Genomic DNA, 23,735 nt, shown 5'->3' on the forward strand with positions numbered 1-23,735 from the left:
GACGTACTCGAAATTAAATACACTTGTCCAAATTTAAACTCATTGTACTGAATATTGTTTTGGATACGTCCACTTCGTTTTGGACATATCAATTTCGTTTTCATTACCACGATCTCTATTTGGACATAACAATGTCAATTTGGATAGTTTTGAAACAGATGGCGCTCCATACTGATGGCTTGAAATGAACCTAAATCAAGGTTTTTGGAAAATGGAAGTATCATAACTAAATCTATATTCTTATAAACTGATTGGTTCAGCGCTGATGACAAAGATTTGTATAACAAAAAACCGGATGTGACAATAGCATCACGTCCTTTATGGCAACAAAGGTCATTGCGTTGGAGTTTAAACAATGATATTGGCAGGCTTTTTTTATTTCATTTTATTTTTGCTTACTTCACATGGAAAAGTGAAGCCAGTAAAGAAACAGCATAATTTAGCAGACATTGCAAGTAAAATCTCATCTAATAGGTAAGTTGTAGTTATAAAGTATTTTGATTTATGATTAATTTTCCGGTGAAGTACACATTTTTGTAAATCTAAGATGTTAACTGGTAACGATAAAATAATATATATTGGACTTCTTCAACGTGCAGAACAGCACACTGTAGTTAATTTTATGACCTTTTTTGATGTGATTAAAGTTCTTCATCTATACTCGCTAACTGGCTATATATGTTACATTCATAAATGCCTAAACCAACTTTCTGTATACTGGACCAGTCTCGAATGCGATTCGAGACTGGTCGAGTGTATAGAGAGGAGAATTGCTTCAGGATCGAAATGTTAGACAAACACTGGTTTGTTGCCGTGGCAATCATGAAGTCATAATTAAAAGAAATGAAGCCATGCCATGAATATATGCAAATATGTTTATGGGCAGAGAAATTTTCCAAATTGCAAAGAACACTGTACAGTATATATAGCCTACTTTCAATCAGTTACAGCAGTAGTACTGTATATGTTTTCACACACACAGTCTCAATACACACTGTACGTACTTCTTAAATCATCCAGCTAAATACTTCGAGTAACATGAATGACTTAGGCAGGTGCGTATCCAGGGGGGGGGGGCGTTGGGGGCGCGCGCCCCCCGGGTAAGAAAAAGAGGAGAGAAAAAATAGAGAAGAAAAAAGGAAAAAAGAGGGGAAAAAAGAAGAGGAGGAGCGGAAGGAAGAGAAAAGAAAGAGAGAAAAAGGAGAAAAGGAGGGAGTAAAAGAAAAACGCGAAGACACCGGGAAGAGAAAGAGGAACAGTGACATCATTACAGCGCTGAAGGGTAGCCAGTGACGGATCAATGATTTCGTAAAAGTGTGACTCACCCTACCCCTTACACCGACAACTCCATTTTTTGACGTTTCCATTTTCCTCTCTCACTAATGATCTATATATATATAATATATATGGTCTATCATAACGCGTGTGTAGAATTGTGCTATGAAACCAACTGTGGCTGGCCTCGAACTCGACCGTGTCGTCGGGGAACATGACGACTTTTGGGATGGGGGCGACCGCCCGCCCTCCTTCCCCCCATTCAGCATTGTGTTAAATGATATCGCTAAGTAATTTCAAAATAGAAAGTGCTTAGATGCAATTTACAAGGCCTGGGAAGTGTCATTTCCAGCGATCTGGGAGACATTTTCGGCCAAAATTTTCTTGTACGCTTCGCGCTAACAAATGGTCCTGGGTAGTGCCATTTCCAGCGATCTGGGAGGCATTTTCGGCCAAAATTTTCTTGTACGCTTCGCGCCACCTATGGTGGCGCTACGCTGAGATAATTTGCCTACAGGCTTCGCCCCTCCCTTGGCAAATTCCTCGCTACGCGCCTGTTCGAATTTGTAACGCAAACAGCAGATATCACATCATATCAGTGAGCATGAAAATGGCGTTCCAGGATAAAAAGCCTCAAAACTGTCCGACTTGCCTGCAAAAATAACCAAAAATTTTCGCGCGCTTAGCGCGCGTTCAACGTGTTAATGTCGATATCATATAAGCAAGCATCGGTTATTACATCGCATGCCATTATGTACCGTACGGTCCGTTAAAAGTGCGCAGTATACCGCGGGATGCTAATGTAAACAACGACATGTCTCATGTAGATGTATAAAAAGCAGGTCCAATTATGTCAAAACTCTCTTTTACATTTGTAATGGCGAATTAGGGGCTGCACCCCCGCCGCGCAGTGGCGCAGCGTCCATACGGTGACGGGGCGCATGCCCCCCCCCCCCCTGAAGGACTCAAATGGACTGCTGGTGCGTTTTTCAGCTCTTTACCACTTTTTACTTATTCTAGATTAATGACTTTTTTATTGCGCTCTCATCTACTTATTGACACTTGTCACATTTTGTTGGTGTAATTTGGAGATGACACCTATTTATTCTTCGTTTATCTGCAAATTAGCCAGGCCCGGAAAGGGTCATTTCCGGCGATCTAGGGAGTATCTTTACTCAAACATTTTCTGTACGCTACGCGCCAACCAGTGGTGGCGCTCCGCTTAGATAGTGTTGAAAGCGCCCCTACAGACCATTCTCGCCCCTCCTGACCAATACCCCTAGCTCCGCCACTTCCGCCGCGCCTCCTACGCCTATGTGTATAGTGTTCGGTTTCGGAAATATCTGCTATTTTTTCATTTCCTTCAACCAAGTTTTATAATAGCCGTTATAAGAGGTTTTAATATTTCTACACCAATAAATTAACTGTGTCGGAATTTTCGAAAATTTCTGACCAACATTCTGCATCACACTTCCCTCTACTCGTGCAATTTTGACCGCTCTGTTAGGGGTTCAAGGAAGTTTTTCTACATTGGTTGTCCATAGATGAAATTTTGTACAACATTATGGGTATGTTTTGAAGTGAGTTTATTCACGAGAAATGTGAATTTTCAAATTCTGAACAAATATGGGGCTTAAAACCTTGAAAAGTGGGGCTGACGGGTATTGTGGGCCGCGACGTAGAATCACCTACAAAAGCAAAGACCCACAGGAGATGCGATCAGGTCGAACATGATGTGTGCCGGGTTGACAATCTTCAAAAAGGTTATGGATAGAAAAAAAAAACTATTAGGAAATACTTGGTTCTCAGGCAAAAAGTGTACATCTGGTTGGTCATTTCAAGCCCGAGAAGTGCCGTTTCCGGTGATCTGGGGGTATCAAAATAAGAAATTTTCTTGTACGCTGCGCGCCAACCGATGGTGGCGCTCCGCTTAGATAGTGATTCGCGCCCCCCGGGTTTGAAAATCCTGGATACGCGCCTGTATACTGTTACCTTTCCATTTACAATATATACCATTATTGAAAACATTATTCCTCTAATACAAAGATCTTGATTTTCGAGTCAACTTGGCTGTTGGCATTCATTGTTATATTCTTCTGATAACTTTAGATAGATAACAACTCACATACACCAAAAGATGATACATTTTGGGAAAATGTGTAAACGAAGATGATTTCAGAGTTCTGACTACATTCACCACATAAACAATAATAATTAAAACTCAACCGTTATTAAATTGCAATTAATTGTTTACAGTTTATGTATCTTATATTAACTAAACATATATCTACAGGTAAAATTATTCAAGGATCTATCTGCAGTTTTTACCAATAGACTGTTCCTTATGTTATCTTTTTCAATCAACTTACTATGGAATCAAATGAAATCGGAAGCATTAAGGCCATATAGTCCTGCACAAAGTGTCAGGTTATGTTTACGAGCACGATACGAGTCACGAGTTTACGAGCACGAGTCACTCCAAGATTAATGTATGCCGTCCAGTTACAGAGTTGTTGACAATTAAAAATTCATAATTTTGGACTTTAAAGATGAACGATAGTGATTTTTCACCATCGACGAAAAAATACGATTTTATTCAAGAGTATTCTAGTTGGTTTCCATTTTACACATGTGAAAATTCAAGTCAATCCGAGGTTGGGAAAGGCTTAAAAAAAAATCCTAAACTCGTTGATTTTTTAAACAAATATTGGGCTTTTCGCGAAAAGCGATATGATGATCACGCGATCTACAGTGACATGTGACGTCATTATGATGATAACAACGTGAGCTCGGCGTAGTGTACTTCAGCAGTGTGCACTTAGTGTGTAAGTTTAGTTGCAACCTACTCTATATTGGACTCGACAAACAACGTAAACCACTAGCAAAATCCAAGAAATTGCGTTGTAGGGGGATGCAACAGAACGAATGTGGACTCTACAATAAGTTTTTTCAATTTTCCAAGCGGAAAAAGTAGTGAGAGATATCGGAAACTCTGGATACGATTTGTGAGGAGAACCAGGAAAGACTTCATCGCACCAGGAGTTTCTCATGGCAAGAATGTGAGAGTTTGTTCTGCCCACTTCACAGAAGATGATTCTCTGCCCAATTGAAATTTGCGTGTGGCAAGGTCACTAAAGTAATAAAAGTTTGAAAGATTGATGCTTTTATGCCACATTATTTATATATATCCCGATAAATGCAACAGTAAGTGTTGGAACTGGAAGACATGTCAGACGTGAACAACCTAATGACTATGTGAGGAGAGAATCCACGTGCAAATTTCAATTGGGGCATGGACGTAGCTTAGGCAGAGTTTTTTGGGGCAGACATGTGTTCATACCCTCCAAACCACTTTAAATGTAATACGAATAGGAAATGTGTGTATGCTCGAGCGAAACAAAACATCGTGTAAGTATTACTTACGGTAGCGCACACTGTCACTTATGTTTGCACAGTGTGAAAGTACCGTTTGCGGACCTACGTGAAGTTGGGCTAGAACTGATACGATTCCTCCTGAAGCCCAAACCACGAGGCATGCATGTGAATAAACGCAATAGGCATTGCATGTAGTGAGAAAATTGTTCGAGCTAGACTAGCAACTCGATTGAGTTCAAATGCGGTTGTACTTCAAGCTCAATGAACAGTGGCGTCACCAGACTTTTCAGTCTGGGGGGGGGGGCACAGGGGGCACCAGCATTTGATGGGGGGGGGCACTTAGGTGGATACGGATCGCCGTCCTGGTGGAGGGGTCTAAGGGGAGAGGGTGCCCCCTCCCCTTTGGAAAATATTCGCATACGGAGGATGGGCTAGATGCAAAATGGTGCCACATTTGATGCTAAATTCGATCTGAAGATATCTCCAGAAATTGCTATTTTTGAGGTAATGATTTAAACAACGCGCAGAATTTTGCAGAGGATATGAACCACATGCTGTCGATATTATGCCTAACCCTATCAATAGAACCTACATTTGTTGAATTAATGTGTGCATGACCCCCGACTCCTTTCTTGTCCTGCTCGTTTTCTCCCATTATCTATTAAGATGTAACAGGTTCCAGCATCGTTATTGGCTCCTATCAGGGATCTCACCATGCAATCCAAAGTTTGATCACACATCAAGTATAGCTCAGTATGCAGGTGTGAACATTCGCCATTTGTTCCTACAAGCATCTGACCTCAAATGACCTCTGCACCCCCTACACAACAGGGTTAATATATGGGTCCACAAATATAGGCAAGTATGGTGCCTGCGGACCCTCACATTCTCACATTTCGTCAGCTCCTAACCTGTCAACCTCAGTCCAAGGCAACATACTGCAGTACCCTCCCTTCTCACGGCAGGTCCGGATTTTCGGCATTTCACAGGCATCCAATTCACGAGTTGTGATGGCGCGGGTTACGACTTCGATACCCGACGGTCAAGGATAAACTTTTTCATTTTTTCGCAGCTCATTTGAAGAAAATACGAAGTACTGTGCTTCTTTGTCCTTATGAAAACCAACTCAGATGATGGGAGTTGAATATAACAAAATATATATATATATATTTTTTTTACCAACCCAAATCTCAGATGGGGGGGGGGGCACTCGGGGGGGGGCACTAGGTTTTCCAGGGGGCACGTGCCCCCCCCCTGGCCCCCCCCCCCTTGGCGACGCCACTGTCAATGAAACCTTTCTGTTGGATTCAATGACGCACGGAACAAGGAACGTTTATGTTTTACACGGTAGGCCTCAGTAGTGCATACAAGCGAATCTACTTTGTTAAGAACTTTGGATTTTCTTTCGGATGTTATACTAATCTACGTTTGAGACTATCATCACTATTGTTATTGTGCCAGTTTGACTGGTAAGTGAGCACATTCATACATCACTCTGTATAAAACCCGCCAAAAACGTGATCTTGAGATTTACGTTACTTTGGGTCAGCTTGCGAGTTACCTCTTCAGATATTGGGAAATCGTTGCGAAATCGCCGCAAATTTCGTAAAAAAAACTTGTAAACACGTGGTGAAGAAATCAAGAAACACTATGATATTCATTATCTATTTATGTCTTGAACATTACGCCGGAAAATAACAGTTATGCTGACACGAAATGCACGCACAGCTCCGTACTGAACAGTTCACAACAGAAAAGATCATCACAGTGACGTCATTCACTGACCTGAGGGCTGTTCAAGGTCGTTGCAGTGTTTGCAAATTCCTAAATTACGGAGGCGAAAAAACGATGTTTTAATTCCCTTTTTTATAACTTTCCGGTGTGCTATTTGGAAAATTAAAAAAATATGTTGCTTGGTAACATATAAACTACATTATATATGAAAATGAGAGATTTTTTTTCTGTCACTATCGTTCTACTTTAAATATGAATGTAAGAGACTGACTTCGGTCAGCTTCGATAAGCCAATGAGGCTTTTTCGCGAGTTCCTGCTTGCAGGAGGATCCAAAATACATACATTACAAAAAAATATATCGAAATTCCATTAGGGACTTTTATCCCCTCTGGGTATCGTGAAGCAAGTTTCCATTACAATATTCATAGTTTTGACGTCTTTCATTGTTTTACTGTAACGCAAATTTATCTACAGAATATATCTGACGTCATGTTCACGAGCCAACAGTTCTTATAATGTCTAGCTACTTTGAGACTCGTAGAACTAACCATTACGAGGGTCCAAAATACAACCTTGCTAGAACTGCACCGCTAACTCTCTCGAGAACTTGAAGATGCTAAGAATGGCCAGACTCGAAGGAAAGATAACTCTCTTTGAGATTCATGTGCAGGAGAAATTTGCGTTTTGTTCAACTCGACAATCAACGCGGAGCAGAGACGCTGTCGGCTACTTCGGCTTATGATCTTACGAGGCATGGTATGTCAGTCGCCAGGCTGTGGCACTGTTGATAAAATACAGAGAACGAGACGTTACCATATGTGTCAAATGATGACATCATTATTGAAAGCTGTTCTAAGCGATTCATGTGGCTTATTATGACTTTTCAATGCAGGCTGATAATCTCTTATTTTAAAAAATGAACATGAAATCAACATATATAATCTCTTATATTGATCTCTACCAATTGAAACTATACTTTTCTTGTTCTAATCTTTTATAGTTAAAGGTTAACTTTCTTTTGATATTTTTATGGAGAAGGGGGGGTACTTTGTATGTTATTTCTGACTGATTTGATCTGATTTATTTCACACCAAACATCCAGAATACAAAACAAGATACATGGTGTAGAGATTACACAGAAAAGTCTGTCCGGGAGACTTACTTCTACTGTGGTCCCTCAGTGTAAATCTGACAGCCATGATTCCTCAGAATTTTGTATTTTAATATCCCTATGATTTTCATGGTGATTTACACAAGTAGGTATTTTAAATAATTTCAGATAAAAATATTGGAACATGTTGATGAATTATGAGTGATTAGTGGTATAACAAACAAGAATTCTCTGAAATTTACTTTTATGAATGAATTATATCAAACTTTATTTGATTACAATTTGAATCGCTTTCATCATTAGACATTGCAGTTCTCGGTTTCAATATTTTACATAATAGTCTAATCACAATTGAATCTGGACACAAAATGAATGGATACATTAAGAGTCTGAAACTTTCGCAAGCTTAAATCATTCCTAAATATGGATCGTAGATTTTGTTGAACATAAACAACACTATAATTCATTTCAATTTAACGTTATTAATACTGTGGGGACTGAGGGTTCTGTCTAGTTTATGACCAAAACTGGTGAATGGTGATAAAGACCTACCTGAAGCGATTCCGGAAGGCTTCGACCTAAGTAAAACGAAAGAAAAAAAAATATTAAATATAAATATTGGGAAAATAATGATTGTGATATTATTATCCGTTAATAGTGTGAGCTGAACTATATAGCATTAGAGACCACAAAGTGGAGATGTTGTGTACTGTAGGTTATATATCAAGAGCCCAAGGGCAATATGTTTCCTTGCTTATAAGCCTATATTTACAAGGGAGCAGAACTGTCCTAACATTGTTATTTGGATGTAAACAATATTATTCTCAAAAATATCAAAAATCAACCGATGGTCCTTTTGAGAACCTGTTGAGAACCAGGTGTCCGATTTAAGCGTGATATGCACCCTGTCCTGAATGTTAATAGCTGAAACATGACGGTTATGTTTGGAAATGATGCCTTGCCCAATTCACAACTAGGCCCCAAGTACCCTGTCAGTGGGAGTTTCTGAAGTTATTGCTAAAAATACACACATTTTGACCCATAATTGACCTTTGGTGACATTGGATCACATAACGGTTATTTAAGAGAATCTGCCCCTACTTCATTCACAACTTGTTCTAATATATCAGTCATGTTACACTTCGTCAATGGAAGTTGCTGCAAAAATTAGTATAAATGGGCAGTTTTTTTGCCCATGAGCGACCTTGAATGACCTAACGTTTTTTTTTTAATCAAAATTGTTCCATTCGATGATGTGCACTTTGTCATGCACGTAGCTAATAGGGTGGGGGGCGGCGAAGGGGGAGCCGCACCCCTGGGAAGTGCCATTTCCAGCGATCTGGGAGGCATTTTCAGCCAAAATTTTCTTAGGCACTTCGCGCCAACCTATGGTGGCGCTATGCTTAGATTTTGAGTTTCGGCCCCTCCTCGGTAAATTCCTGGCTAAGCGCCTGCACTCTGTCCTAAAAAATGTGTGTGCTCTGATGTACACGCACAGAGTATTGCTAAAAAGATATCAAAACCAACCTTTGCCCCCCCCCCCCCCCCATAACTTGAGAACCAGGTGTCCGATCGAAGCGCAAAATGCATTCAATAGAGTTCACATAGTTCTATCATATATCAAAATATTGACACAATTGTTTTCTTTGCCCCTTATATTTTAAGATAAGCATGTTTTCCCAAGATTTGGCCCTTGACCTTTTGACCCCATGGCCAGATGTAGTTTGACATTCTTTTTCACACAAGCAACATGACAAGTCTATACGACCATCCTAACTGTACTATTAACAAAACAAAACTTTGACCTCTGATAACTTCACACACGAAGGTCGCACAAGGGTAAACCCATGGAAAATTTTGATCGGTAGACCATTTGAGATCTGAATATGGCAACAAAAATTCAAATACCCCAAGAAACTAGCAAAGGTCAAAGTGAGGTCAAATGTCACCCAGATGCGGGTCGACTATTGGATCCCATATTCACTACATTTCGTTTTCAAGTTATTTAAAAAACACCTAGTTTTTGACCCCTAATTGACCTTGAATCACATAACCGTTATGTTTAGAAATAATCCCTTTACCCATTCACAACTAGTCCCAATATATCAAGCATGCCAGACCTTATCAATTGGAGTTATTGCTTTGTTTATAAATTTGGTTTTTGAGCCCTAACTGACCTTTGGTGACCTTTACAGGCACCAAAACCAATAGGGCACACCTACTCACTGTGGCGAATCTATACACTAAGTTTGAGTCAAGTTCAACTTTTCCTTGTTGAGTTGCAGTGTACCCAAGCAAATGTCCCAAACACACACACGCCAAGTTGACTACATAGGTTCCTTTTGCTAAAGCAAGGAACCGAAAAGGTATCATGATTAACTATTGTGTAAAGATGCATTTACGGAGCAAATGATTATTATTATTATGATGCAGAAATAATGCGTTTCATAGGCCTTTGTCATTTGTTACACATATTTCTAAACCCTGACCAATCATACCAAAAATGATCGATTGAACTTGCAGAGCCTTATTCATCTCTACACCCACCCCACACACACGCCCCTCCCCCTAACACATACACACACATTTTCAAATCTAACGAATATTCCGTGTTTTACCTCATTTGCATAATCAGCATCCCTCAGTTCTTCCCAACGTTTCAACATCTGTAATTAAAGCATATAAAAGTTGTTAAGGTAAATGATATTCAATCGGGTGCGATGCCAGATCATTATCAATGCAGAAGGGGTGTGGGGGTTGCAATGTTTTGCCAACTATAGATGAACATACCGGTAGGATGTGTTGATAAACGAAGCGCGAGTCCAACGGATTTGGGACCCAGTGGGCAGGTGTCCGCTGAAGCCTAAAGGTCCCCTAGTTGGGGTCAATGCTCACATAAATGCTGAGGTTTATGTTATTTCTGTGCTAACATGGGGCTAAACTTCGACCTGTACTATACGTTGCATATAAGTTTTAAATGAAATAGGGAATTGTCTACATAAACATTCCAATCTCCTCCCCTCTCTGCACCGCGCCCCCTTTCTTTTGTTTTTCTCATTCTCCCTCCTTCTCTTCAGTGGCGTACTTAGTATAGTTGTAGCCCCGGGTGGATCCTTCCTTTATCACCTTGTGCAGGGGATGCTGCCTCGACGTAGGGGTATAAGTGGAGAAATTGTTGTGATATAAGGTGGTTTAGATGCAAAATTGGTGCTTTGGCAAAGCGTTGAACTGCTTATATTATGTTTAGGATTTCTCATTCTTCAGTTAATGTCTCTTAATTTTTCCTTTTGTTTGATCAAAATATTTTAACTAGTAGATATATTAACAAAAATAGGAACAATTTCCTCCTTTCGTTTATAGCTATAGCCACTATAAGCATCCCGCATGAATGATTAGTTAATTTTTGGGGAGTTTGTTTTATATATATATTTTTTTTGAGGGGGGGGCAGGGTCTGTTGCATGGCCTCTAGTGGCATGGCTTACTAGTACCCGGGCCGGGCCACCCCCGCTTATTATCTACTGCCTCTCTTTTCTCTCTTCTTTATTTATTCTCTCTTCTTTCTTCTCTTCTTTACTTCTCTCATTTTTTTCTATTTCCTTCATTTAGCTGACTGGTAACTGGACTGGGGGGGGGGGGGGGATGGAAACATCAGGACACCCCCTTCTAGCTACAGCCATGTGTTCAATGGATATGGATATATTGATGAATATGAATGGGGTTCACACTAGCACACCCCCCCCCCCCCTAGTACAGCCATGTGTTCAATGGATATGTCTGTCATTTGGTTATTTACTGTAGCCTTGCCTTACCTTGCTTTACACATTTATCAACAGATCCATATGTGTAACATGAACATTTTAATATAGGCAGTTTTAATATGACGGAAAAAAATCATAATATAGCAGGTACAGCAGTCTGTTGTTATGACTTTCGTTCTATAATGTCTTTGGCTTGAAAGCGTTCTAGTTGTCTTTCTTTTAATGACGTCATGGTTATAGCTACCTCTTCTGTACTTTACGCTGGCACTGATCGCAACCATTTAATATTTAATTATCATTTTGTAATAACTTTGGTTTGATATTTAAAGTAGAAGACGGGAAGGAAATAAGTCATGACAAATAGGAATTTACAATGGTTAACCATACTATGTTAGACTTTCTTGAATTTGATCTTGATGATTTACTACAGGAAATACCTAGAAATATTATGAACTTCTAGTAAGATCATATATTCAAATAAAAAATTAGAACTGTATAACATACATTACTGAGATTATTAAAACTGTCTTTACAGTCCACTTTTATCTCGAATGCCAGGAACAGGGATTGTCAGTAATTTAAAGCGACATTAAGGCTCGGAATTTCACATTATGAATGTACCTGATGTGTGAGCAAAAGGGAGCAAAAGGGAGGGCTGGGGAAGGGGCGGTAGGTATATGAAGGAAATCTCTACTAGTTGGAGCAGCATCTGTATTATTCCGGAAATTAACGCCGAGAAGTAAAATTCTTAAAGCAATAACATCACACTCACGAAGAGCAACAGGAATGTGTATCTGCACTCCGTCTAGACATTTTTTAACGCTTTAGTGTTTAAAGAAAACTGATGGCAACAACTATAATGTATACTAAAAGATGGACTTAGGCGGAAACTCATTTCTTTTAAACTGTCTACGACAATCAAACTAATGTTTGTACCTAAAGTAAACATTTAAACGCAATGATAACTCACACGCATTACTTACAGGAAAGAATGATTCAGGATCTTTGTACAGAAGCCAGCGACCAGACTGAAGATCCAGAAGATAATGGCGTTCACTGTTTTCGTAAGGAAACCAGACAACTGTATAATGGATAGAACAGAAGACTATAGGGAATATTGTAACTTGACCATGCATGGATAATTGAGACACAGGGAATTCATAGTTATCTTTTGTACCCTGATCCTTCCATCCCCTCAACCACCCCCTCACCCCGTCACGGACTAGTGTTCGACAGATTATATGATAATCAGTTCTTACCGATTAGTTCCTGTGACAATCAGGCCGATGCCTATTACCGATTACCAATTAATTAATCATTAACGTGGAACTGGCCTAATGTTTGAATTGGTGTTATGCATGATTACCAACTTCAAGGCCAATACAGTCAAAGATGTAAATGAACGACTTATCGTATCACAGTAAAGATTAATGGAGCAAATAAAGAACACAGTAATACATACACAGGGCTCTGTACATTTATAACGAGGAGTCGCCACAACACAGTAAATGACAGTGCTGTACAGACTACAGAAGGTGGAAAATAGAAGCCATTGGCTACGGAAATGACAGGGACAGCTTTCACAACTGGTATCATAACCAATAGCCTATCAGTGTAGCAACTCCAACGAAAATAAAGTGCATTCTCTTACACAGGCTCTTACGTGGATAAACAGTTTGCTTACAGTTTTATTTTATCATGAAAAAATAAAACAATCCCGAACGTTTGTTTCAAGTTTTCAATTATTAACATATGCGAGGGAAGCCTTCCGATCGAACGTTGTTTCAAACGATGATACACAGTAAGTCAATGGCGCTTCTCCATTGACTTAGCTACATAAGGGAAAAATCACACACAGAAGTCCCATTGACTTTGTCGCGGGTGTCGCTAGAAATTAGACTTGCTTTAGTCGGTTGCAGTAAAGGAGTTCAGGTACTGCAAAGAGGTTATTTTAGCACGTATGGTAACTGCCGTCAGGGAAAAAAAAGTTGCTTCGGGTTTTTCGCAAAAATATGCGGAAGAATGTTTGCCTAATCACACAATACTGTAATGCAGTAGAACTACTGAGGACAGTCGCCAAACATTTTTAGGAGTATTTGGCGCCTTGGTTTCATCATTTTATCTCATTTGTAAAATCTTGATCGCATTTTCAAACTGAACAGTTATGAAAGCTCAACCTTTCTCTAGCCAGACTAGCCTAATGTACGTAGAACTCACAATGAACGAATCCTAATGTTATCGTTTTCACTTTCCAGATTTCACCTACGGTGAAACGGCCAAAGTGGTTCCGAAGTATATTGCGTTTGTTTTATATTTAGTCAAGACAATAAGTCGTTCTTATCAATCGTTAAACATGGATAATAGGAGGTTTTGTAAGAAGCAGTAAGCGAAGTGAACAAAAAATCGTAGCCCCCTAAGCTTATTGCGGGTATAATGTATGATGTTAACTGCCAAAACTGGAAAGTACATTGAAGAGCATTAATACAATCACGCGTGAGGAACTTCCGATACCGTTTCCTTCCCGGCTTTCAATAGCGTTGCATCGAATGATATACATTCTTTCATAGACGTACGAGGCGGGGGGGGGGCAGGGGGGCAGACTGCCCCCCCCCAAATTTCCAGAGGACAAGAAATTCGGGCAAAAGTCCTGAAAAATTCGGGCAGCCTAAGAGGAGAAATATATATATATATATATGTATATATATATATATATATATATTTATATATACAAATATATATATATATATATATATATACATATATATATATACAAATATATATATATATATATATAAATATATATATATATATATATATATATAAATGAAAATCGTATATATATATATATATATATATATATATATATATATATATATATATATATATATATATATATATATATATATATATTTTTAGGTTGCCCGAATTTTTCAGGACTTTTGCCCGAATTTCTTGTCCTCTGGAATGCAGTAGCTGCTTGCCCGAATATTTTTAAAATTTTTGCCCGACAATTCCATGATTTTCTTTATTGAGCATCATGATGCCCGAATATTTCCGTGTAACACCACCGTAAGCAGGTGCGTATCCAGGGGGGGGGCGTTGGGGGCGCGCGCCCCCCGGCTAAGAAAAAGAGGAGAGAAAAAAAAGAGAAGAAAAAAGGAAAAAAAGAGGGGAAAAAAGAGGAGGAGGAGAGGAAGGAAGGGAAAAGAAAAAGAAGAAAGAGAGAAAAAGGAGAAAAGGAGGGAGTAAAAGAAAAACGCGAAGACACCGGGAAGAGAAAGAGAAACAGTGACATCATTACAGCGCTGAAGGGTAGCCAATGACGGATCAATGATTTCGTAAAAGTGTGACTCACCCTACCCCTTACACCGACAACTCCATTTTTTGACGTTTCCATTTTCCTCTCACTAATGATCTATATATATATATATATATATATATATACTATATATGGTCTATCATAACGCGTGTGTAGAATTGTGCTATGAAACCAACTGTGGCTGGTCTCGAACTCGACCGTGTCGTCGGGGAACATGACGCATTTTGGGATGGGGGCGACCGCCCGCCCCCCCCCCCCCATTCAGCATTTTTTTAAATGATATCGCTAAGTAATTTCAAAATAGAAAGTGCTTAGATGCAACTTACAAGGCCTGGGAAGTGTCATTTCCAGCGATCTGGGAGGCATTTTCGGCCAAAATTTGCTTGTACGCTTCGCGCCAACTTATGGTGGCGCTACGCTGAGATAATTTGCCTACAGGCTTCACCCCTCCCTTGGCAAATTCCTCGCTACGAGCGTGTTCGAATTTGTTACGCAAACAGCAGATATCACATCATATCAGTGAGCATGAAAATGGCGTTCCAGGATGAAAAGCCTCAAAACTGTCCGACCTGCCTGAAAAAATAACCAAAAATTTTCGCGCGCTTCGCACGCGTTCAACGTGTTAATGTCAATATCATATAAGCAAGCATCGGTTATTACATCGCATGCCATCATGTACCGTACGGTCCGTTAAAATTGCGCAGTATACCGCGGGATGCTAATGTAAACAACGGCATGTCTCATGTAGATGTATAAAAAACATGGAGGTCCAATTATGTCAAAACTCTCTTTTACATTAGTAATGGCGAATTAGGGGCTGCACCCCCACCGCGCAGTGGCGGAGCGTCCATACGGTCAGGGGGTGGATCCCCCCCCCCCCCCCCTGACGGACTCAAATGGACTGCTGGCGCCCTTTTCAGCTCTTTACCACTTTTTACTTATTCTAGATTATTGACTTTTTTATTGCGCTCTCATCTACTTATTGACATTTGTCACATTTTGTTGGTGTAATTTGGCGATGACACCTTATTCTTCGTTTATCTGCAGGCCCGGAGAGGGTCATTTCCGGCGATCTAGGGAGTATCTTTACTCAAAAAATTTCTGTGCGCTACGCGCCAACCAGTGGTGGCGCTCCGCTTAGATAGTGTCGAAAGCGCCCCTACAGACCATTCTCCCCCTTCTGACCAATAGCCCTAGCTCCGCCACTGCCGCCGCGCCTCCTACGCCTATGTGTGTAGTGTACGGTTTTCGGAAATATCTGCTATTTTTTCATTTCCTTCAACCAAGTTTTATAATAGCCGTTATAAGAGGTTTTATTATTTGTACATGCACCAATAAATTAACTGTGTCTGAATTTTCGAAAATTTCTGACCAACATTCTGCATCACACTTCCCTCTACTCGTGCAATTTTGACCGGTCTGTTAGGGGTTGAAGGAAGTTTTTCTATATTGGTTGTCCATAGATGACATTTTTTACAACATTATGGGTATGTTTTCAAGTGAGTTTATTCACGAGAAATGTGAATATTCAAATTCTAAACAAATACGGGGCTTAAAACCTTGAAAAGTGGGGTTGACGGGTTGTGGGCCGCGACGTAGAATCACCTACAAAAGCAAAGACCCACAGGAGATGCGATCAGGTCGAACATGATGTGTGCCGGGTTGACAATCTTCATAAAGGTTATGGATGGGAAAAAACTATTAGGAAATACTTGGTTCTCAGGCAAAAAGTGTACATCTGGTTGGTCATTTCAAGCCTGAGAAGTGCCGTTTCCGGTGATCTGGGGGGTATCAAAACAAGAAATTTTCTTGTACGCTGCGCGCCAACCGAAGGTGGCGCTCCGCTTAGATAGTAATTCGCGCCCCCCGGGTTTGAAAATCCTGGATACGCGCCTGTTAGGGATTAATTTTGAGCTTAATTTTGGGCTAGAGTCAATGTCAGCACCCTTATCGAGGTGCTTCAACGAAGAACCGAAGCGTAAAGCGCCCAATGTTGACACTAGTAACAGTAGAAACCTTGTTGCTAAGCCTAACAATAACGTTAGCACTACTACTAGCAGTGACGACATGACTGACCAGGGACTAGGCCTAGCGATCTTTCAGACTCGCAATAAAACTGCGGTTACTACAAGAACACCTGTCGAACAATGGAGCTCGGAACCTCTTCAAAAACTGCTCATTCTCAGGCCCAGTAAACGTTTATTTGAACGGTTCATCTACCGACCAGGGATAGACGAGTTCTACTCAAAAGAACGTTAGCAACAAGCAACGTTGCTATCCTAACTGTGTTGTAGCGTTTACGGACTTTCCAGAACACACACAACTCAGCATCTGTTTATTGCGCAATTTGACCTGGTAGGTCAAAAAAACGTTTTAAAATGTTATCTTTAGAAATTTGTTCATCTGTACTTATTTAATTTGCATTTGCCTCCATTTTTTAGTGTTTAAATTGATTAAGTTACAAAAGTTTAAGACCAAACGACACTACTTCATTCGTATTTTTTCACTCTTAATGTTCGTCGGAAGAAAATCGGTTCCCCTCGTATTTATCCCCTAAATCAAGGGTCTTTGATTTCTGGAGCATATATATATATATATATATATATATATATATATATATATATATATATATATATATATTATTAGAGAAAACCAGAGAAATAAGATATGACTCATAATTGACAAATAAGGAGTAAGTTTTAGAAAATATATTGGAATTTTCGGTCCCCCTGGGACCTTCGTCAGCAATACTTGGCAGTCGAATGAGAAGTACAAAATGTGACACAATGAAAGTATGACGCTAGATAAGTGTAAGTTGCAATGATGGAATTAAAACCAAATAAACCATGACATTAGATTAGATTAGATTAGCAGAGCTATATAGCCATGACTTCCGAGAAAGGTTTCTACTTTGTTCTCACGGTGGCTCTCTCTTTGATCCCGATGATTGCAGCGGGTCCAGATTGCCAAATTGAATGGGAAGTAGACTGGGACGTCCAACCAGTCATCGGTAATCTAATGACTTTTGAAAATTCAGGCGAAATTGTTAACACCATCACTGTAACTGAAGTGTTGGAGGTGCTGGGTCTAGCATGGAACGCACCTTCGTGGCAAGTGATTGCTGGCTTGGTGTGTGTCCGATTTGGTCCCTTTCTAAACCATATGGCCGGTGATAGCAGCGTTAGAAGAGAATGCGACCAAATCACAGCATCACTCCGAAATGAAAGTAGTTCGAATATTATTAATGCATGTATCAATTCTTGGACAGAAACGGGTCTCGGGTCGATGACAAATGAACCACTCGTTAACACTGAAAATAACGCTATTGACAACCAGGCGACAGTTGAGAAACTATCGTCGATTGCATTTGAGCTTCTTGAATGGCTAGGACCTTCCCCTTTCTCTTGGGATGTCTTCGGTGGCTGTTCAGCACTACGGCTTTTATTGAGTATGCAAATTGAGAGCATTATCAATCGAATCAAGACAATTGTAACCTATCCGTTAGCGCTGCTATTGAAGGGTTCGGAGATGACAATATTTGTGATAACGCAGGGCAAGGATCAGACAATTTGTTATTTATTACTATTATAGATGCCTTGTCTGATGTTAATGATATGCCCTTTTGTATGTTTCTCTCAAGGAACCCATCAAATGACGAATTTATTAACAGAGCAGCTAGTGTCATCAATAATATCCATTTAAAGCTGACAGACGAGACGATTTGCCAAAGACTATTAAACGCCCTCTCCAACCTTCTTGAAATGGACTCCAAGAACAACTTTTACATCGTCACTGGTGTAAACCTGGACTCATTGCCCTCCAATGAAACATTTTGCAGAAGCTTTCAACTGCGTTTGATCCTCGCTCTACATTTACTCCTCGCCCCTATTCTGTACCAACAGGCCAAAGTTTCGACACATGGGATTTCATATCCGTCCCTAGTGAAATTCTCCCGGGGTTCTATGTTCAAGATGCTGCGAATATTTTGGGTGCTTTTCTCCGCTCTGGTAAGCTTGTTAATGGGTTGGCTTTGATGTGTTCGGTATTTGAATCTTTCCTTGTCGACACTTTTCCCGATTACGCAGGGGATGTGACCGATGCATGTGTAGCTCTGCAACAGATGGACTTGGCAAAAATTGAGGACAATTGTCTAAAAATTACGGTTCCGCTCCAGTATGGAGATCTTCCAATCTCTTTGAGGATTCCAACCGCTATTTACATGATCGTAACTGGAGTTGAAGTGACAAGGGTGCTTTTTGATTTGGACAATATTTCTGCCATGGAAGTATGTGAGTCTGTGAATGAATTTTACAATTCTGACAACAATCTTCAATCTGTGGTTCGCTTATCTGTGGATACGTACCTTGCTGAAATCTTACCTATCGCTCACAACATTTGCGAAGATTATGATTCAATCTATTTTGCTAAATGCTGGAGGAGATAACGTTGTAATTACTGAACGCGTCATACGGCAGTTCATTTTGGCTCACCTTGGATTTTCCAGCATGCCACAGCTTTGTGACGTAATAGCCAACGGTACTGACATGTCATCTGGGCGAGCCGAAATCTTGTGAACCTCTTTCAATCAGAGTTGCTGAATTTCATTGAAGATTTTCACAGATGTACTGTTTCTGCCGATTCGTTTCTGCGTGCTTTCGAACTGATCAAGGACGGGGGTGTCGACGGGAGAACATTTCTATTTCAGTATACCGGATACATGACTACGGAGGCCGCCTGTAGAGATCTAAATCGACTTTTCCGAGCAATGATTTTTTCTGATGACTCTGGTGACTCTGGTGAGTGTATTACATTCAAAGGTCCAAAATCAAAAAAAATTTAATAGACTTTCAAATCAATGATATTGTCTTGCCCCACCCCTCACCTCCCTGAGGTGGGGTGGTCTCAATAGAACTAAACAATTAACAACATATGAGAATGAATTAAGTTTTGCATTGTAATAGTTTATATCAATTATATAGTAAGTTCTATTACGTCTTAAAACTTACATCAAATCCCCAAATTTGCGCTAACAAAATAATTTTACTTGCGGAATACTGCTACTAAATAGACCAAAAAAAAGGTGGAAAATGCAGTTGTGAATTCTCATATGGTCTCACAGCTCCAATGTAATGAAGTTAAATAGTATACGTTTAGACCTGCTCTAAGTTCTTACAAGTCTTGGTTTCGAAGCATTTCATATCCAACCAAGTTCATTTTTTCCGGGGTTTAATTGTACATATTTGAACGCAAATTTCACAACATTACGATATTCGCATTGGTGCGTATATAGGTCGCTTACTAAGTGACTATGGATGATATTTAAACTACTTATCAGTATTGACTCTACATTCTAAAGCAGTAAATAGTGAAGTGAACTCACCAAATGGAGAACGAGATTTACAAAATCTTTAATTATCTTCGTTCAATAAAATTGTAATCCTAACCACCGCTACATCGAGTAGATTTACTCAAGTAGTTATATATCAAATTGGTATAACTGCCAGGCCGAAGAATCATTCGTTCCACTCCCAGACAGCAAACAGATATTTGTTAAAAAAAGATATTTTGTGTCAGTGATTATTGTGTATCCTATTAAAACATTCGACACTAGTCGGTATAACAATGCTATTCATTGGCTTAACTAATTTAAATATTGAATGGAAGGTTCAAACTGAGGTTCGGTTTTGCTCGTCGTGTCCTCCAATAACATTTTCTTTTCTTCTTTTTCTTTGCCTAAGTTGAAAGCAGAATAGAATGTTTCTAATTAAAGTTGACAATGAATGTTCCTTTGGCGAACAATTTTTGTTTTGTTTTTTAAATAAACTATTGAGTAACTTTTCTGGATTTTGTTTTTTATTGTATTTCGTTCATAGGTAAAAGCGGTCCTATTTTGATGGGTAACTTGGTCCTGATGATGACATTGAATGTGATCCTCTGGGTACGGTATCAGAATATCTGAGGACAAAATCGATCGTCCGTTCTGAGGAGAATATTTGCCAATGTTCTGCGTTCTTTCCTTCCTTTTGTTTTGTTGTTTTGTATTTGTTTCTATGTTGTTTTGCACTTTTACCCGGAACATTCATTTTAGTCAAGAACGTGTACCTATTTACATCTTTCTTAGAGCATTTAGATTAATTTAATTTTCTCAGTTTGCTCAATTATTACAAAGTAATAGCTTTGTTTTGTGTTGAATATTGCTAGATTATGGTGGTACAAAGAGAAATAAGGAAGGTATGTATCAAATTTAAAGGCTTGCAAAGGAAAAACAAATTCTGACATTAGCTGCAGCTGTTACCAAAAAGAGTTTCCAATCAATTCTTGATATTTTACATACAATAATGCAGAATTTGTTTTACAGAAAGGAACAGTCTTCTTTTAAAAAAAGATGGGTTGTAATTGGTTTACTGGACTTTTACTTAAAACCATTTAACAGAATAAATTTGTTTTCCGGTGACATTTTTATCATGTAAATTCTATACAGAAATATTCAGTATGAGATCATAACCTGTGTGTTAATGTTACAGGTATTAAGAGTACTTTAACATAAGAATTCGGTTTTATACATTTTTTTCTTTAACATAGAAAACCTTTTTTTGTGCATCTTTCAGAGTTTTTCCTGCACAACTCTTGTGGTATTTTTAACAGAGTAAAACTGTTTTGGTTACATATTTCAAAGTTTTTCTGCACGACAGCGGACAGAGCTACTTTTAACAGACAAATGTCTGATTTTACAGATCTTTGAAAGTTATGCTTTACAACTGTAAGTTGTGGTATTTTCAACAAGAAATTCTGTTTATATAGATCCTACAAAGATATTCAATAAAACTGTGGTGTTTTTAACTTTGACATTGTTTTATACACCTATATAACAATTATTGCTCATACTTATCGGTCACTTTCTTACAAATAGAGTGACCGATTTCCACACATTCATTTGTACTTTAAAAGTTACATTGCATAATAATCGTTACCAAACACTTAACACTTTCCTTTGCACTGTGACTTGCACAGTTGCTGACAAACAACGATATCGTAAAGATTTAAAATAGTTCTCATGTTGATTTCCAAATCATTTGAAGTTTCAAAGATGAAAACAAGTAAAGAACGGAAGACTAAATATGGATTTAAGGAGTCATAGTATTTCTTACCAAAATCAAATATTTGTAAATAAGTAGTTTCCTAACGTTTAACACCACAAACATTAACATTTTTCACACAGCTCTCGCTAACATAGTGAACATGACTCAAGATAGTATGGTATTGATTTCAGCACACCTTCCTAAAGGCTGCTTTGGAAGATGTAGAACTAACAACAATTAGAAAATAAATGTGAATCGCATGGCAGTAATGTAGGTTGGATCCTTGGAGAATGATTAATGGAAACCATGGTTTACTTTGATGACAATTACCTCAACCCATGGTTGACAAATATGGTAAAATGCCTTGGTATAAATCTGTGGTGGGGATTTTTCATTACATTGGCCTGGTTGTCCATCTTTTTGACAGTAACATCCACTTCCCAGGAAAAGATATCTGAACTTTTACTCACAAAAACTCACAATCTGAAATTGTCACATTTTCTAGGAGACTGGTACTTTTATTCAAGAAATTCACAAAAGAATCAAATGGATATGTTTTTGTCCCTGGATTAAAAAAAAAACAAGGTTAACAAAGTAATAATTAAAATAATACAAGTCCAATAATCTTTAAAATAGTGACATAACAGACTATTACTTGACACACCTTAACTTGACATCCTTTTGTCAACTATAAAAGATCAAATCAGGTTCACATAACTTAAGGAGAGAAAATAGGACTGCCAAACTTATATGAACTAATTTTCAATGGAATACAACAAATTAACAGTTAAACCATGAAAAGTTTAATGAATACATTACTTCAGACTGTGGTCAACACTGTGGTCGTGTAAGGATGGATGGATGGATGGCTGGCTGGCTGGCTGGACGATGGATGGATGGATGGATGGATGGCTGACTGGCTGGCTGGCTGGCTGGCTGGATGGATGGCTGGCTGGATGATGGATGCATGGATGGATGCATGGATGGATGGATAGATGGATGGATGGATGGATGGATGGATGGCTGGCTGGCTGGCTGGCTGGATGATGGATGGATGGATGGATGGATGGATGGATGGATGTATGGGTGGGTGGATGGATGGATGGATGGATGGCTGGCTGGCTGGCTGGCTGGCTGGATGATGGATGGATGGATGGATGGATCGATGGATGGATGGATGGATGGATGGATGGACGGATGGATGCATGGATGCATGGATGGATGCATGGATGGATGAATGGATGGATGGATGCATGCATGGATGGATGGATGCATGGATGCATGGATGGATGCATGGATGGATGCATGAATGGATGCATGGATGGGTGCATGGATGGATGGATGCATGGATGGATGGATGGATGGATGGATGGATGGATGGATGGATGGATGGATGGATGGATGGATGGATGGATGGATGGATGGATGGATGGATGGATGGATGGATGGATGGATGGATGGATGGATGCATGGATGCATGCATGGATGCATGGATGCATGCATGGATGGATGGATGGATGGATGCATGGATGGATGGATGGATGGATGGATGGATGGATGGATGGAGATGGATGGATGGATGGATGGATGGATGGATGGATGGATGGATGGATGGATGGATGGATGGATGGATGGATGGATGGATGGATGGATGGATGGATGGATGGATGGATGGATGGATGGATGGATGGATGGATGGATGGATGGATGGATGGATGGATGGATGGATGGATGGATGGATGGATGCATGCATGGATGGATGGATGGATGGATGGATGGATGGATGGATGGATGGATGGATGGATGGATGGATGGATGGATGGATGCATGGATGGATGGATGGATGCATGCATGGATGGATAGATGGATGGATGGATGGATGGATGGATGGATGGATGGATGGATGGATGGATGGATGGATGGATGGATGGATGGATGGATGGATGGATGGATGGATGGATGGATGGATGGATGGATGGATGGATGGATGGATGGATGGATGGATGGATGGATGGATGGATGGATGGATGGATGGATGGATGGATGGATGGATGGATGGATGGATGGATGGATGGATGGATG

The 23,735-nt window shown here is 39.6% G+C and overlaps 1 long non-coding RNA gene across 1 annotated transcript; it reads left to right on the forward strand.

Annotated features, from left to right (window-relative positions):
- The first annotated feature begins 411 nt into the window (after positions 1–411).
- On the forward strand, positions 412–21,525 carry LOC139978706 (uncharacterized). Its single transcript, XR_011796995.1, has 3 exons — positions 412–474; positions 18,215–19,370; positions 20,448–21,525. It is a non-coding gene; the product is annotated as an uncharacterized lncRNA (long non-coding RNA).
- The last annotated feature ends 2,210 nt before the right edge of the window (positions 21,526–23,735 follow it).

This window comes from Apostichopus japonicus, chromosome 13, assembly GCF_037975245.1.
Source record: "Apostichopus japonicus isolate 1M-3 chromosome 13, ASM3797524v1, whole genome shotgun sequence".
Taxonomy (NCBI): Eukaryota; Metazoa; Echinodermata; class Holothuroidea; order Aspidochirotida; family Stichopodidae; genus Apostichopus; species Apostichopus japonicus.